At 40.9% G+C, this 16944-nt stretch overlaps 1 protein-coding gene across 1 annotated transcript in view; it reads left to right on the top strand.

Annotated features, from left to right (window-relative positions):
• L3MBTL4 (L3MBTL histone methyl-lysine binding protein 4) overlaps positions 1 to 16944 on the top strand; it is a 244946-nt gene that overhangs the window by 57595 nt on the left and 170407 nt on the right. The window lies entirely within an intron of this gene.

Genomic DNA, 16944 nt, shown 5'->3' with positions numbered 1-16944 from the left:
CGCTTCACAAGTACTCCTGTATGTGTGTGTTTATATACACATTTCCATTTTGCTGATACTATCCTGGTATCATTATTCATGCACTCTGTCATTGCCCATTGAGTTACTCAATGTTCCTAATGTATAAATGTCTGTACAATGAATTCCTATCAGTGGGGATTTTGGAACTTTTAGACTAACTGGTGTGTGTTTTTCCATATTGTAATTGGAATTGTGTACTGTTTCCCTTTTGCCATTGGTTTTTGGGGAATTATTTATTTGCAGCAATCATCCTTAGACAACCGAGAGAAATTACATATCCTGGCTTACCAGGGATAGTCCTGGATTATGCCTGTTGTAGTTGTGTATTCGTTAATAATGCTTGCTCCCTCTTACTCTTAAAAATGCCCCATTTCAGACTTCCCTGGTGGCGCAGAGGTTGGGAGTTCGCCTGCCAGTGCAGGGGACACGGGTTCGAGCTCTGGTTCGGGGGGGATTCCACATGCTGCAGAGCAATTAAGCCCATGCGCCACAACTACCAAGCCTGCGCTCTAGAGCCCACGAGCCACAACTACTGAGCCCGTGCGCCACAACTACTGAAGTCCACGTGCCTAGAGCCCATGCTCCGCAACAAGAGAAGCCACCGCAATGAGAAGCCTGCACACCGCAACAAAGAGTAGCCCCCACTCATTGCAACTAGAGAAAGCCCGCGTGCAGCAACAAAGACCCAATGCGGCCAAAAATAAATAAATAAATTTATTAAAAAAAAAAAAAGGTTCCATTTGGACAGTCAGTTATGTGGTGCCTCAAGACCTACCCAGTTTTTCTTCTCTTTCACGTGACTCACGTCCTACTACTCTTAACAAGAAATCCTATCTTCTGTTGTAAGCAGCTCGAGTCCCTTTTGGGTTAGTGGTTTTATTATGCTTCACTTTATTGCACTTCGCAGATACTGTGTTTTTTACAAAGTGAAGATTTGGGGCAACCCTGCATCGGTCAAGTCTACTGGTGCTATTTTTCCAATATCATAACTTTTTAATTAAGGTACGTGCAGTTGACCCTTAAACAATGCAGGGGTTGGGGTGCCAGCCGCTGAGCAGCTGAACATCTACATATAACTTTACAGTCCTTTGTACCCATGGTTCTGCACCTGCAGGTTCAACCAGGGGGACCCTGCAGTACCGTAGTACCTATTTAGTGAAAAAAATACATATGAGTGGCCCACACAGTTCAAACCCGTGTTGCTCAAGGGTCAAGTATGTCTTGTTTTTTTCAGACATAATGCATTGTACACTTAAAAGACTACAGCATAGTGCACACATAAGTTTTTTTTTTTTACAAAGTATTTTTATAAAGGCATAATAATTGCAGCTGTGAGGTATTTTTTTTCCCCTCTGCTGAGATTTTGAGAGCTATACTATCCTTTCAGACTTCAAACAAGCTACCTGAGGAATTATTGTTATCATATGTATATATATATATATTTTTTACATCTTTATTGGAGTATAATTGCTTTATAATGGTGTGTTAGTTTCTGCTTTATAACAAAGTGAATCAGTTATACATATACATATGTTCCCATATCTCTTCCCTCTTGCGTCTCCCTCCCTCCCACCCTCCCTATCCCACCCCTCCAGGCGGTCACAAAGCACCGAGCTGATCTCCCTGTGCTATGCGGCTGCTTGCCACTAGCTATCTAACTTACGATTGGTAGTGTATATGTGTCCATGCTTCTCTCTCGCTTTGTCACAGCTTACCCTTCCCCCTCCCCATATCCTCAAGTCCATTCTCTAGTAGGTCTATGTCTTTATTCCTGTCTTACCCCTAGGTTCTTCATGACATTTTTTTTCCTTAAATTCCATATATATGTGTTAGCATACGGTATTTGTCTTTCTCTTTCTGACTTACTTCACTCTGTATAACAGACTCTAGGTCTATCCACCTCATTACAATTTCGTTTCTTTTTATGGCTGAGTAATATTCCATTGTATATATGTGCCACATCTTCTTTATCCATTCATCTGATGATGGACACTTAGGTTGTTTCCATCTCTGGGCTATTGTAAATAGAGCTGCAATGAACATTTTGGTACATGACTCTTTTTGAATTATGGTTTTCTCAGGGAATATGCCCAGTAGTGGGATTGCTGGGTCATATGGTAGTTCTATTTGTAGTTTTTTAAGGAACCACCATACTGTTCTCCACAGTGGCTGTATCAATTTACATTCCCACCAGCAGTGCAAGAGGGTTCCCTTTTCTCCACACCCTCTCCAGCATTTATTGTTTCTAGATTTTTTGATGATGGCCATTCTGACAGGTGTGAGATGATATCTTGTAGTAGTTTTGATTTGCATTTCTCTAATGATTAATGATGTTGAGCATTCTTTCATGTGTTTGTTGCCAGTCTGTATATTTTCTTTGGAGAAATGTCTATTTAGGTCTTTTGCCCATTTTTGGATTGGGTTGTTTGTTGTTTTCTTATTGAGCTGCATGAGCTGCTTATAAATTTTGGAGATTAATCCTTTGTCAGCTGCTTCATTTGCAAATATTTTCTCCCATTCTGAGGGTTGTCTTTTGGTCTTCTTTATGGTTTCCTTGGCTGTGCAAAAGCTTTGAAGTTTCATTAGGTCCCATTTGTTTACTTTTGTTTTTATTTCCATTTCTCTAGGAGGTGGGTCAAAAAGGATCTTGCTGTGATTTATGTCATAGAGTGTTCTGCCTATGTTTTCCTCTAAGAGTTTGATAGTTTCTGGCCTTACATTTAGGTCTTTAATCCATTTTGAGCTTATTTTTGTGTATGGTGTTAGGGAGTGATCTAATCTCATACCTTTACATGTAGCTGTCCAGTTTTCCCAGCACCACTTATTGAATAGGCTGTCCTTTCTCCACTGTACATGCCTGCCTCTTTATCAAAGATAAGGTGACCATATGTGCGTGGGTTTATCTCTGGGCTTTCTATCCTGTTCCATTGATCTGTCTTTCTGTTTTTGTGCCAGTACCATACTGTCTTGATTACTGTAGCTTTGTAGTACAGTCTGAAGTCAGGGAGCCTGATTCCTCCAGCTCCGTTTTTCGTTCTCAAGATTGCTTTGGCTATTCGGGGTCTTGTGTGTTTCCATTCAAATTATGAACTTTTTTGTTCTAGTTCTGTGAAAAATGCCAGTGGTAGTTTGATAGGGATTGCATTGAATCTGTATATTGCTTTGGGTAGTATAGTCATTTTCACAATGTTGATTCTTCCAATCCAAGAACATGGTATATCTCTCCATCTGTTTGTATCATCTTTAAATTTCTTTCATCAGTTTCTTATAATTTTCTGCATACAGGTCTTTCGTCTCCTTAGGTAGGTTTATTCTGAGATATTTTATTCTTTTTGTTGCAATGGTAAATGGGAGTGTTTTCTTGATTTCACTTTCAGATTTTTCATCATTAGTGTATAGGAATGCCAGAGATTTCTGTGCATAAATTTTGTATCCTGCTACTTTACCAAATTCATTGAATAGCTCTAGTAGTTTTCTGGTAGCATCTTTAGGATTCTCTATGTATAGTATCATGTCATCTGCAAACAGTGACAGTTTACTTCTTCTTTTCCGATTTGGATTCCTTTTATTTCCTTTTCTTCGCTGATTGCTGTGGCTAAAACTTTCAAAACTATGTTGAATAAGAGTGGTGAGAGTGGGCAACCTTGTCTTAAATGTAAATGGACTAAATGCTCCCACCAAAAGACACAGATTGGCTGAATGGATACAAAAACAAGACCCATATATTTGCTGTCTACAAGAGACCCACTTCAGACCTAGAGACACATACAGACTGAAAGTGAGGGGATGGAAAAAGATATTTCATGCAAATGGAAACCATAAGAAAGCTGGAGTAGCAATTCTCATATTAGACAAAATAGACTTAAAAATAAAGACTATTAGAAGAGACAAAGAAGGACACTACATAATGATCCAGGGATCGATCCAAGAAGAAGATATAACAATTATAAATATTTATGCACCCAAGATAGGAGCTCCTCAATACATAAGGCAAATACTAACAGCCATAAAAGGGGAAAATTAAATACAAAGAAAACATATTAAAAGCAGCAAGGGAAAAACAACAAATAACACACAAGGGAATCCCCATAAGGTTAACAGCTGATCTTTCAGCAGAAACTCTGCAAGCCAGAAGGGACTGGCAGGACACATTTAAAGTAATGAAGGAGAAAAACCTGCAACCAAGATTACTCTACCCAGCAAGGATCTCATTCAGATTTGATGGAGAAATTAAAACTTTTACAGACAAGCAAAAGCTGAGAGAGATCAGCACCACCAAACCAGCTCTACAACAACTGCTAAAGGAACTTCTCTAGGCAAGAAACACAAGAGAAGGAAAAGACCTACAATAACGAACCCAAAAGAATTAAGAAAATGGGAATAGGAACATACATATTGATAAGACATTTAAGGTATTTAATTTTTGACAGTTTGATTAATCTGTGTCTTGGCATATTTCTCCTTGGATTTATCCTGTATGGGACTCTCTGTGCTTCCTGGACTTGATTATCTATTTCCTTTCCCATATTAGGTAAGTTTTCAACTATAATCTCTTCAAATATTTTCTCAGTCCCTTTCTTTTTCTCTTCTTCTTCTGGAACCCCTATAATTCGAATGTTGGTGTGTTTGATGTTGTCCCAGAGGTCTCTGAGACTGTCCTCAGTTCTTTTCATTCTTTTTTCTTTATTCTGCTCTGCAGTAGTTATTTCCACTGTTTTATCTTCCAGGTCACTTATCCGTTCTTCTGCCTGAGTTACTCTGCGATTGATCCCATCTAGAGTATTTTTCATTTCATTTATTGTGTTGTTCATCGTTGTTTGTTTCATCTTTAGTTCTTCTAGGTCCTTGTTAAATGTTTCTTGCATTTAGTCTATTCTGTTTCCAAGATTTTGGATCATCTTTACTATCATTATTCTGAATTATTTTTCAGGTAGACTGCCTATTTCCTCTTCATTTGTTAGGTCTGGTGGGTTTTTATCTTGCTCCTTTATCTGCTGTGTGTTTTTCTGTCTTCTCATTTTGCTTATCTTACTGTGTTTGGGGTCTCCTTTTGGCAGCCTGCAGGTTCGTAGTTCCTGTTGTTTTTGGTGTCTGTCCCCAGTGGCTAAGGTTGGGTCAGTGCATTGTGTAGGCTTCCTGGTGGAGGGGACTAGTGCCTGTGTTGTGGTGGATGAGGCTGGATCTTGTCTTTCTGGTGGGCAGGTCCACATCTGGTGGTGTGTTTTGGGGTGTCTGTGGACTTATTATGATTTTAGGCAGCCTCTCTGCTAATGGGTGGGGTTGTGTTCCTGTCTTGCTAGTTGTTTGGCATAGGATGTCCAGCACTGTAGCTTGCTGGTCGTTGAGTGAAGCTGGGTGCTGGTGTTGAGATGGAGATCTCTGGGAGATTTTTGCCATTTGATATTATGTGGAGCTGGGAGGTCTCTTGTGGACCAGTGTCCTGAAGTTGGCTCTCCCTCCTCAGAGGCAAAGCACTGACTCCTGGCTGCTGCACCAAGAGACTTTCATCCACACGGCTCAGAATAAAAGGGAGAAAAAGTAGAAAGAAAGAATTAGTAAAAGTAGAAAGAGAGATAGAAAGAAAGAAAGAAAGGAGGGAGGGAGGAAGGAAGGAAGGAGGGATGGAAGGAAAAAAAGAAAGGAGATAAAGTTAAATAAAATAAAGTAATATAAAATATAATAAAGTTATTAAAATAAAAAAATTATTAAGGAAAAAAACGGATGGATAGAACCCTAGCACAAATGGTGGAAGCAAAGCTATACAGACAAAATCTCACACAGAAGCATACACATACACACTCACAAAAAGAGGAAAAGGGGAAAAAATAAAAACTTGCTCTCAAAGTCCACCTCAATTTGGGATGATTCGTTGTCTAAAGGAGGGAAGGAAGGAAGGAAGGAAGGAAAGAAAGAAAGAAAGAAAGAAAGAAGATAAAGTAAAACAAAGTTTTTAAAGTAAAATATAATTATTAAGAAAAAAAGTAAAAAAAAAAATGGACGGATAGAACCGTAGGACAAATGGTGGAAGCAAAGCTATACAGACAAAATGTCACACAGAGGCATACACACACACACACACTCACAAAAAGGAAAAGGGGAAAAAAATCATAAATCTTGCTCTCAAAGTCCACCTCCTTAATTTGGGATGATGCGTTGTCGATTCAGGTATTCCACAGATGCAGGTCCATCAAGTTGATTGTGGAGCTTTAATCCGCTGCACCTGAAGCTGCTGGGAGAGATTTCCCTTTCTCTTCTTTGTTCTCACAGCTCCCAGGTGTTCAGTTTTGGATTTGGCCCCGCCTCTGCGTGTAGGTCGCCGGAGGGCGTCCGTTCTTCGTTCAGACAGGACGGGGTTAAAGGAGCCACTGATTCGGGGGCTCTGGTTTACTCAGGCCAGGGGGAGGGAGGGGCACGGCGTGCGGGGCGGGCCTGCGGCGGCAGAGGGCAGCGTGACGTTGCACCAGCCTGAGGCGCGCCGTGCGTTCTCCCGGAGGAGTTGACCCTGGATCCCGGGACCCTGGCAGTGGCGGGCTGCACAGGCTCCCCGGAAGGGGGGTGTGGATAGTGGCCTGTGCTCGCACACAGGCTTCTTGGTGGCGGCAGCAGCAGCCTTAGCGTCTCATGCTCGTCTCTGGGGTCCGCGCTTTTAGCCGCGGCTCGCGCCCGTCTCTGGAGCTCCTTTAAGCAGCGCTCTTAATCCCCTCTCCAAGCGCACCAGGAAACAAAGAGGGAAGAAAAAGTCTCTTGCCTCTTCGGCAGCTCCAGATCTTTTCCCGGACTCCCTCCCGGCTAGCCGTGGCGCACTAACCACCTGCAGGCTGTGTTCACGCCGCCAACCCCAGCCCTCTCCCCGTGCTCCGACCGAAGCCCGAGCCTCAACTCCCAGCCCCGCCCGCCCCGGCGGGTGAGCAGACAAGCCTCTCGAGCCGGTGAGTGTCGGTCGGCCCTGATCCTCTGTGCGGGAATCTCTCCGCTTTGCTCTCCGCACCCCTGTTGCTGCGCTGTCCTCTGCAGCCCCGAAGCTTTTACCCTCTGCCACCCGCAGTCTCCGCCCGCGAAGGGGCTTCGTAGTGTGTGGAAAGTTTTCCTGCTTCACAGCTCCCTCCCACTGGTGCAGGTCCCGTCCCTATCCTTTTGTCTCTGTTTATTCTTTTTTCTTTTGCCCTACCCAGGTACGTGGGGGGTTTCTTGCCTTTTGGGAGGTCTGAGGTCTTCTGCCAGCGTTCAGTAGGTGTTCTGTAGGCGTTGTCTCACGTGTAGATGTATTTCCGGTGTATCTGTGGGGAGGAAGGTCATCTCCGCGTCTTACTCTTCCGCCATCTTCCCGGAAGCCTCAAAACATACGTTTTATATGCACTGGGAAACCAAAATATTGGTGTGACATTTTTTTTCAGTATTCGCTTTATTGCTGTAGTCTGGAACTGGACCCAAAATATCTAGTAGATAGCCTGTAGTGTGTGATTTAATAGAAAATCCTTGATAATTTGATATAGGATCCAAAGTGGAAATCCATCCCATGAGGACGACTAAAGGGCACGTGCTGAAACAGTGTCCACTGCGAAGGCCGGTGCCCCAAGTCGGGGGAACGGTGGCAGCCTGGGGAGGGAGCACGGGGAACGGCCTTTACATTAACAGGGAACCTGCAGCCAGCACCGCCTTGGCGCTACAGATCTTACAGCAGGGCTTTTGAAAAGATTTATGTTAGTTATAACCATAAACTGATTTTGAGATAGTTTGTCCTCACACAGCTTATGAAGGAGGTTTTTCTTCCTGAGACATTACCCACAGATCTGTGGCCATGGAGCCCCGAATGTGGCTGTTTTATGCACAACTCTGATGAAATATTTAAAGATCTGTTAACAAGGATTAAAGCCCTGGGGGTGCTGTTGGAAATTTGGCATTTTTATTTCTTGCAAGAATCCTGTGGGAAAAACATATCTTATGGGAAAAACTAATTGTATTTGTTAAAACAGTAACCATAGAAATAGAGAAGTGGAAACTTAAATAGACGTATTTATCACAAATGCAAACATTCGGAGTTGAATGTCCTCTGCATTATGCCCTCAACCACGTTTCTCTTGGACTCATTGTCTTACAAAATTTTCTTTAAAAGTCTATCACTTAAAAAAAATTAAGTTATTATGATTGCTTTGGCTATAATTGTGAGTTTGATGGCAACTTCAGTTGATTAACAACTTGTTGCCATGGCGACGCACTAACGAGGCATTTCAAAAATTTTTATCCAAAAACCATCTTCAGCAGAATAATCTAGGATGTGTAGTTAAAAAAAAGTGATTTCCAGGCATTATTCCTGACATCCACTCCCCGAGCCCCAAATTCAGGTCCTGGCAGGGGCAGGGAAAAGTTGGTATTTTGCTCATTTCTAAATTTTGAAAACCACTGCCCAAGAAATATGATGAATTGGGCAGTGGCCTTGAAAAAGAAAGAATTTTAGAATAGCTATAGTGAAACTCTTGATTTTCCAGTTTAACGATTAAAAGTCTTTTTCGATAATACTTATTATAGGAATGGACTAGATGAAAGATGAAGCAGTTGTATTTGTGAAAAAGCAGATGAGCTTTGAGAGCAGTTAGCAGGGAAGGGAACGGAGCTAATTTTCCAAAAGTGGGAAGGAATGTAGGGGCAGTAGTTCCAACTACGGAGCAGTAGCTCAGGGGAGTCAGGGTTTTCAAATCACGATCAGTGACTTGGAAATGCCGGGCACATTTCTTAACCCCTGTGTATCTATGTCAATCAGAGCTAATATGAAGTGAGTTTAGTTTTTTAAAGTATAATTACTCAACCATAAAAAGGAACGAAATTGGGTCATTTGTAGAGATGTGGATGGACCTAGAGTCTGTCATACAGAGTGCAGTAAGTCAGAAGGAGAAAGACAAATATCATATATTAACACATGTATGTGGAACCTAGAAAAGTGGTACAGATGAACATATTTCCCGGGCAGGAATAGAGGCGCAGACAGAGAGAACGGACATGTGGACACAGGGAGGGAAGGGGAGGGTGGGACGAATTGAGAGAGTAAGATTGACATATATACACTGCCATGTGTAAAATAGATAACTAAGTGGGAACCTGCTGTATAGCACAGGGAGCTCAGCTCGGTGCTCTGTGATGGGCTACTTGGGTGGGATGGTGGGATGGCGGGGGGAGGTCCAAGAGGGAGGGGATGTGTGTGTGCATATGGCTGATTCACTTCACTGTGCGGCAGAAACTAACACAGCACTGTAAAGCAATTATACTCCAAAAAAAAAAAAAAGGTATATTCACTTTTTTATTGCAATTCTTTTCCTTCATGGTCCCTCCGTGTCAGTTGTTGTCTGGATAGACACATAAGCGGATTGGCTCAACATGGAATTAATGTTTAATGTGTGAAAGTATAGGTGGTTCTGGACGGCAGTCCCGTGTTATTCCATGTTGCTTTGTTTCGTTATGAAAATGCCTTTTTATATTTTTAAATTAACTTTTATTGGAGTATAGTTGCCTTACAATGTTGTGTTAGTTTCTGCCCTACAGCAAAGTGAATCAGTTATACGTATACATATTTCCACTCTTTTTTAGATTTCCTTCCCATTTAGGTCACAACAGAGCATTTGAGTAGAGTTCCCTGTGCTATACAGAAGGTTCTCATTAGTTATCTGTTTTATACATAGTAGTGTGTATATGTCAATCCCAATCTCCGAATTCTTCCCACCCCCTTTCCCCCCTTGTTAACCATAAGTTTGCTTTCTACATCTGTGACTCTGTTTCTGCTTTGCAGATAAGTTCATCTGTACCACTTTTCTAGATTCCACATATAAGCAGTATTATACGATATTTGCCTTTCTCTTTCTGACTTAACTTCACTCTTGTATAACAAGCTCTACGTCTATCCGTGTCACTGCAAATGGCAGAAAATGCCTTTTTATATTTTAAAAATGTAATTTACCTCTGCTACAATAGACTCTTAGATAGACTGTTCCCAAATAGCCTCACAATTTTTATTCTTGGATGGTTGTCTCAGTAAACTGTTCTCAGCTTAAATCTGGCTTTGCCGTTTACTGGCTGTCTGATCTCTGCAAACCTCCTAAAAGGTTCCTTTTCATCATCTATGAAAACAATGTATGGTCATTAAATGAGAATATATATATATTTTACAACTATGCCTGGAATATGTAGGCACACAACAAAAGTGAATCCCTTTGCCTTACCAGACATGCCTGCTCTTAGACCGTGGAGTGTTTTGAAGGCGCGATACGAACATTCTTGTCCTTCGCCGAACAGATGTCTGTCCTCAGTGCTATTCCTGTGTCCCCCACCCGATCCACAGCAGAGCTCTGCACCATTGGTAGCAAGATTTACTGTGGTCTTATTAGCACCACTAGTTATGAGTAATGGGTATTGCAATAATATATGAAAACTCAGTTCTTCTTTCTAGAATGAAATTTAAGTCTAAGTCTAGTTAACTGAAAATGTATTCATTTAAAGGTAGACAGGTTCAGGTGCAGTAGAGCCTCTTTCTAAATAAGTTCACATCATACCTATAAGTACTTATAATTCATTCACCATAAGCCTTGAAAAAGAGATTTGAGGCCTCTGACAATAAAATACACATATCCGGTAAGGCTGTTAAAATGGAAATTAAAAATTTTAAAACCATATAGCAGGAGCAAACAAGTATAATAATCACTTAGGCTAATAAAATTGTTGTGATTGAGCATTAAATGTAGCTCCCCTGTTCCTCGATAGATAAATAACTGCTTATTTTCCAGCTGCCCAAAGGGGCAGCAAGGAGTGATAATTACCGTCCTGCATCTTACTCAGCTGATGGTTTTCGAGGTGTGACAGTGTGTGAGCCAAGGTGCCAGGAGTCTTGAGGGCGGCAGGATGACGGAGACAGAGTGGCCAAGCTCCGGGGTCTGGGGAAAGTCCCTGGTGTGGGTTCTGGATGGTAAATGATGAGGCAAAGCCAGAAGGGCAGTGCCAGTCCAGAAGATGGCCAGCTCTGGGTTTACACGAAGGATTCGCCCTTGGTTTTTTATGTGCTGATCTAGTGCTTAAGTGTCCAAGTTATTTTACCAACCATTTGATAACTAATGCATATAGTGGTAATACCATCAGGAAGCATCACTGTCTGTTTAGGGATAAGAACTTGAGACAGTGGCCAATTTGATTTTCTGACCTTTGTTTTCCAGTTTATCAAAATCTGAGCAAGAAGGCTCTGTATATTTACTTAGCTTTATGCAAACCCAAATATGTGAAAAATCATAAATGTATGAAATACAGTGCTGGAGATGATTTGGTTTTCAAAATTGTTCTTTGCTTTACAAAAGGACTCTTTGTAAATATCCTTAAAGTGCCACTCTCCTTTAGTAACATGACCATCTGGTTAGAATTCTTAAAATTCGATTTTCCTCCAAAGTTATGAAGATCCAAAGATATGAAAATATCTTTCATAAAGACACATATGAATACAGAATTTGGTTATATATTCGAAGTTTAGATGGCCCTTGTGGGGGAGAGTGCCTCATATCATTGGATTACGAAGGGGTATTTCAAATTTCTACTGTTTTCATTGTAAGTAATTACATACAGCCTTGGAAAGAATAATTTAATATTTCTTAATGAACATAAGGGGAAAATGTTGAATAGAGTACATAAAAAAGTCATGTCTATCTGCTTTCGAAACATTTTTTTAAGATATTATCTTTTTACTGTTTCAGTTTTAGACCTAAAGTCCACAGTAGGATTCCCAGGTTCGGGTCCAGTAGCTGAAATAGAAAGGCCTTGCTCTCCTGTACGCAGGATCTGGCTGGAGCGCTTGACCTGCCTTGTTTGTGTTTAGAGGTGGTTTCCTTGCTTTTGAAACCTAAACAGTTGCATTGCAAAATTAAAAGAGAAGGACATTGAAAGGGCTGAAATATTAAAGCTTGAGAAAATTCTCTCTTTCTCCTTCACTATGTTATGCACACTTAACATAAACTTCTGTCTACTGGTAGATCCAAAGCAGCAGGTGTCATTCTGGAAAGGATGCCAGTTTTGCCCTTTCACAGCTGGGCTGCTTAGTTGCCTGGTACTGGCAGTCACATGCAGTTTGGCTGTGTCCAGAGTGCTGAAATATCACCATAAATAAATATACTACCAGATCAGAACAGCCAGCCCTGTATGACAGCAGCTGAGTGTCGAAATATTTTAAATGTTAATAGCTCTATTGAGATAGAATTTACAAACAGTAAAATGTAGAGATTTCAGGTGTGGATTTTGATGAGTTTGAGAAATGTATATCCTATATAACGACCACCCCAATCAAGATTGGGAACATTTCCAGTGCCACAGAAGGTTCCTTTGTGCTCCTTTGTGGTCAGAGCTGCTCCCCGCCCCCTCCGAGACAGCCAGGCCTTTCTGTGACTGTTGTCAAGCTTCGCATCAACGGAAACACAGTGTGCGCTCTCCCGAGTCTGTCCTCTGTGCCCAGCATGGTGTCTGTTTGACGGATGCATGTTCATGTGTGAATCAACAGTTTATCCTTTTTTGTTGGTGACAGTGGTCATTGTATGCATATACCACACTTGTTTGTGAATGGATACTCACCTGGGGTTGGGCATTTAGGTTGTTGCCAGCTGTTAGCTGTTCTGAATGAAACCTCAAGGAATACTTGTTCACACGGCTTTGTATTTTCATCTGTTTTGGGTGGAATCTCCAGGCATCGCAGAGTAGGCACATATTTAGATTTACAATTTAACGTTAGTAAACCATTTCCTAAAGTGATTGTACAAGTTTACCGCCCCACTGACATTGTATGAATGTTCTGGGAGCTCCACAGCCTTGCCAGTAATTGGCGTCGTCAGTCATTTAATTTATGGTGTGTAATAGCTGGTCATTTTGGTTTCTCTTACGAATAAGGATGTTGAGGATTTTTTAATCTGCTTGTTGACCATTCATGAACCTTCTTTTTTCCAAGAAGCTTCAAGTCTTTTACCCATTATTTATTGGGTTGTTAAGTCTTTTCTAAGGTAAATGTATTACAAATGCCTGTGGCTTAGTTTTCCTTTTTATTAATGATGATTTTGAAGAACTTAAGTTTTTTATTATGATGACAATTGAATTTATCAGTTTATTCATTTATGGGTAGTGCTGTTTTTATGTTAAGAAATTCTTGACTATCTTACTATTATAAAGATTTTATCTTAAGTTTCTTCCTGACTTTGATAGTTTTAGCTTTTATGTTTAGGTCTATAATCCATTTCAGACTAATTTGTACGTGGGATGTGAGGTAGCTGTCAGCGGGTTCATTTTGTTTTCACAAGTGGATATCCAGTGGGTCTAGTACCATTTGTTGAAAAGACTGGCCTTATTGAATGCCCTTGTGCTTGTTGAAGAGCAATTGACTGTATATATATGTCAATATATGTACACTATTCTGTTCCAAAAATATATTTGTCTATCCTTATGCCGGAACAACACTGTCTTAAGACTGTGGCGTTATGGTGAGTGTAGAGCTCAGATAGAATGGGTTTTCCTACTTTGTTCATTTTTTTCCCCAAATTGTTGTTCCACCTGGTAATATTTACTTTCAGGCTGCAATACTTCCTGCAGTATTTCTTACAATGCAAATCCGTAGGTGATTACTTTTTCAGTTCTTTCAGTAAAATAAAATTCCTTTATTTTACTCCTTTTTGAAGGATATTTTTATAAAATTTAAAATCTTAGGTTGACAGTGTTTTTCCTCTCAGTGCTTTGACGGTGTCATTTCATTGTCTCCATGCCTCTGCTGTCTCTGATGAGAGGTTGGCTGACACTCCTGTCATGGTTCTTCTGTATGTAATTTGTTGTGCTTCTCTGACTGCTTTCAAGATGTTTTCCTTTGTCTTTCATTTTCAGTAGTTTGACTATGATTTGCCTAGTTTTTTTTTTTTTCCTTTCTATTTATTTTGCTTGGGTTTTGCTGTTCTTCTTAAGTTTATAAATTGGCATTTGGGGCCAAAATAGGGAGATTTTTTGACATTATTCTTTCAACTTTTGTCTTGTTTGGCCATTATTTATGCTCCATGTTCACCTCTCCTTCTGGACCCCAAATACTGATACATGTATGTTAGACCAGTTGATATTATCTCATAAGTACTTGGGCTCTTTTCATTTTTTATAATCTTTTTTTTTTTTTTTTTTTACGGTACGCGGGCCTCTCACTGTTGTGGCCTCTCCTGTTGCGGAGCGCAGGCTCCGGATGCGCAGGCTCAGCGGCCATGACTCATGGGCCCAGCCGCTCCGCGGCATGTGGGATCCTTCCGCACCGGGGCACGAACCCGTGTCCCCTGCATCGGCAGGCGGACTCTCAACCACTGCGCCACCAGGAAAGCCCCCATTTTTTAAAAAAAATCTTTTATTGTGTATACTTGAGATTAATAATTTCTATGAATCTGTTTTCATGTTCACTCACTCACCTTTTTATCATGCCAGCTACAGTCTGTTAAGCCCATCCAGAAACTTTTAAATTTTGCTTTTCAGTTGTAGAATTTCCATTTGTTTCTCTTTTATAGTTTCCATTTCACTGTCCAGATTCCCTGTCTGTTCCCTCATCGAGACCATTTTTCCTTTAAACCCTTAAACCTATTTTGATAGCTAAAGTCCCAACAACAAATAGATGTTGTCTGCTAGCTACAACATCTGGGTCAACTCAGGGTCTCTTTCTATTGACTGCTTTTAAAAAAAAAAAATGAGTATGGCTCACATTCACATGGTTATTTGCATGTCTAATAAATTTTTATTCTATGTTGGACATTATGAATGATACAATGTACAGAGTTGGGAGTATTTGTCTTCTTTTAAAAAGGGTAGTTTGTTTTATCAGACAGTTAATTACTGGCGGTTTCTTAATCTTGTTGAGGCTTAATTTTAACCTTTTTTAGGGCTGGTCTAGCATAGCCCTTATGTAGGACATGGTTTTGACTCTGACACTATGGACTTTTTGGTGTCTCGGTCAAATTCTCATGGTATTATTGAGCTCTCTCCACTCTGGTCTCTCTACTTTCCCAGTGATGTGTGTCCTCTAGTGTCTTTGTCTCACTCTCAGCTCTGTATCAGCTGCTCTCTGCTTGGCTTCACCAAGTCTCACCTTGCACATGTGCAGTCCAGCCCTTAGCTAAGGTCCTGTGAGTAGCCCACCTAGACTTCTGGGGTCCCCTTCTTGGAGCTCTGTCTTCTCCAGTCTTTGTCCTCCAATTTCCAGCTGCTTCCTCAGCTCTGAACTATAATCTTTGTCTCCTCAGCACAGCCCAACTCCTTTTTTATGTTTCTCCTCCCTGTGCTGCTGGGAGGAAATGGTCTCCAGGTTGACATTCAGGGCTCATCTTGGTGCACTTAGGGATCACATTTCTGTGCTGCCTGTTGTCCAGTGTCTGAAATCACCACTTCATATATTTTGTCCAGTTTTATAGTTGTTACTCTGTCATGTGCAGAAGCCTCAGTGTGGTAGAAGTATTGTTTTGAACGTTGTTCCTGAGATTACTGGTTCTCAAACTTAAGCTTGCATCAGATGCATCTGGAGGACTCGTTTACACAGAGACCCTTAGGCCCCATCCTTTAGTGTTTCTGATTCAGTAGGATTGGATTGGGGCCTGACAATTTGCATTGTCCAGGTGATAACTGATGCTGCTGGTCTGGAAACCACACTTTGAGAACCACTTACTTGGAAAGATGGATCTTGAGAAAAAAATGTTGGGATTTTATTTGGCACTTACTCCATACAATTTTTACCTTTCTTTTTGGGGGGGGTAATAATACTTACATCTCAGTTTATTATAACATTATACATCTTGCTCTTTTCATTCAAAGTATGAATTAATGAATTTTTTTTTGCACTGAGAAGGATAGATTCTCCGTTTAATTGATAGAAACAGAAAATACATGAGAGAATAAGTAAAGTTATTTAACAATGAAATACTACCATTCTTTTTTTTTTTTTGCCTTTACAAATAAATTTGATTCTTTCAAGTTATGAAACTTGTAGAACATGGAGTGTGATAAGTTTCAGAAGTAATTGCTTTTTGTTTCAGAAATAGGGTTTTATTTTAATTATTCTCAGACTTATTTGTATATATGTGAAGTGTGTGTGTGTGTGTGTGTGTGTGTGTTGTTTTAGGTGAGATGTGAAACAGCGATGACCAGTAGGCTTTCTGGACCGGGCTCTACCTTGTCGTGTCCTCAGGTTTCCTGACAACTTACGCTTCATCCTTGAATAGCTCTTAATCCTTCTACCTTAGCATCACATATTATCTGCTTTCTTTGCCTCTTTTGGTTCAATGGCCCTATCTCTCATTTGTCAGGATTTTGACATTTATTGCTTCCTTTTGCTCTAGTCCATATATTTCCCGTCAGCGTAAGGTTTATACTGGTGTCAGATGGTGACTCTCATTGTTGAGGATGCTGACATTGTTCTTGCAGTGACTGCAGCACAGGAAGTGTTCTCTCAGCAACATCATAGAATATCTTGGATGGGAAAACGGATTCGTCCTATCCTTTCAAATTCTAATCAGTCCTTGACAGATTTTATTTTTATTTTCATTTATTTATTTTTATAAATTTATTTATTTATTTTTGGCTGTTGGGTCCTCATTGCTGCACGCGGGCTTCCTCTAGTTGCAGCAAGTGGGGGCTACTCTTCATTGCAGTGTGCGGGCCTCTCATTGCAGTGGCTTCTCTTGTTGTGGAGTACAGGCTCTAGGCACGTGGGCTTCAGTAGTTGTGGCCCGTGGGCTCAGTAGTTGTGGTGCACGGGCTTAGTTGCTCCACGGCATGTGGGATCTTCCTGGACCAGGGATCGAACCTGTGTCCCCTGCATTGGCAGGTGGATTCTTAACCACTGTGCCACCAGGGAAGTCCCGACAGATTTTTTAATGTAACAACTTTTTAAATTTTCTGGAAAAATTG

Source organism: Lagenorhynchus albirostris, chromosome 14 (assembly GCF_949774975.1).
Source record: "Lagenorhynchus albirostris chromosome 14, mLagAlb1.1, whole genome shotgun sequence".
Lineage (NCBI taxonomy): Eukaryota > Metazoa > Chordata > Mammalia > Artiodactyla > Delphinidae > Lagenorhynchus > Lagenorhynchus albirostris.
The sequence above is the reverse complement of the archived record's forward strand: the minus strand, read 5'-3'. Positions and strand labels throughout refer to the sequence as shown.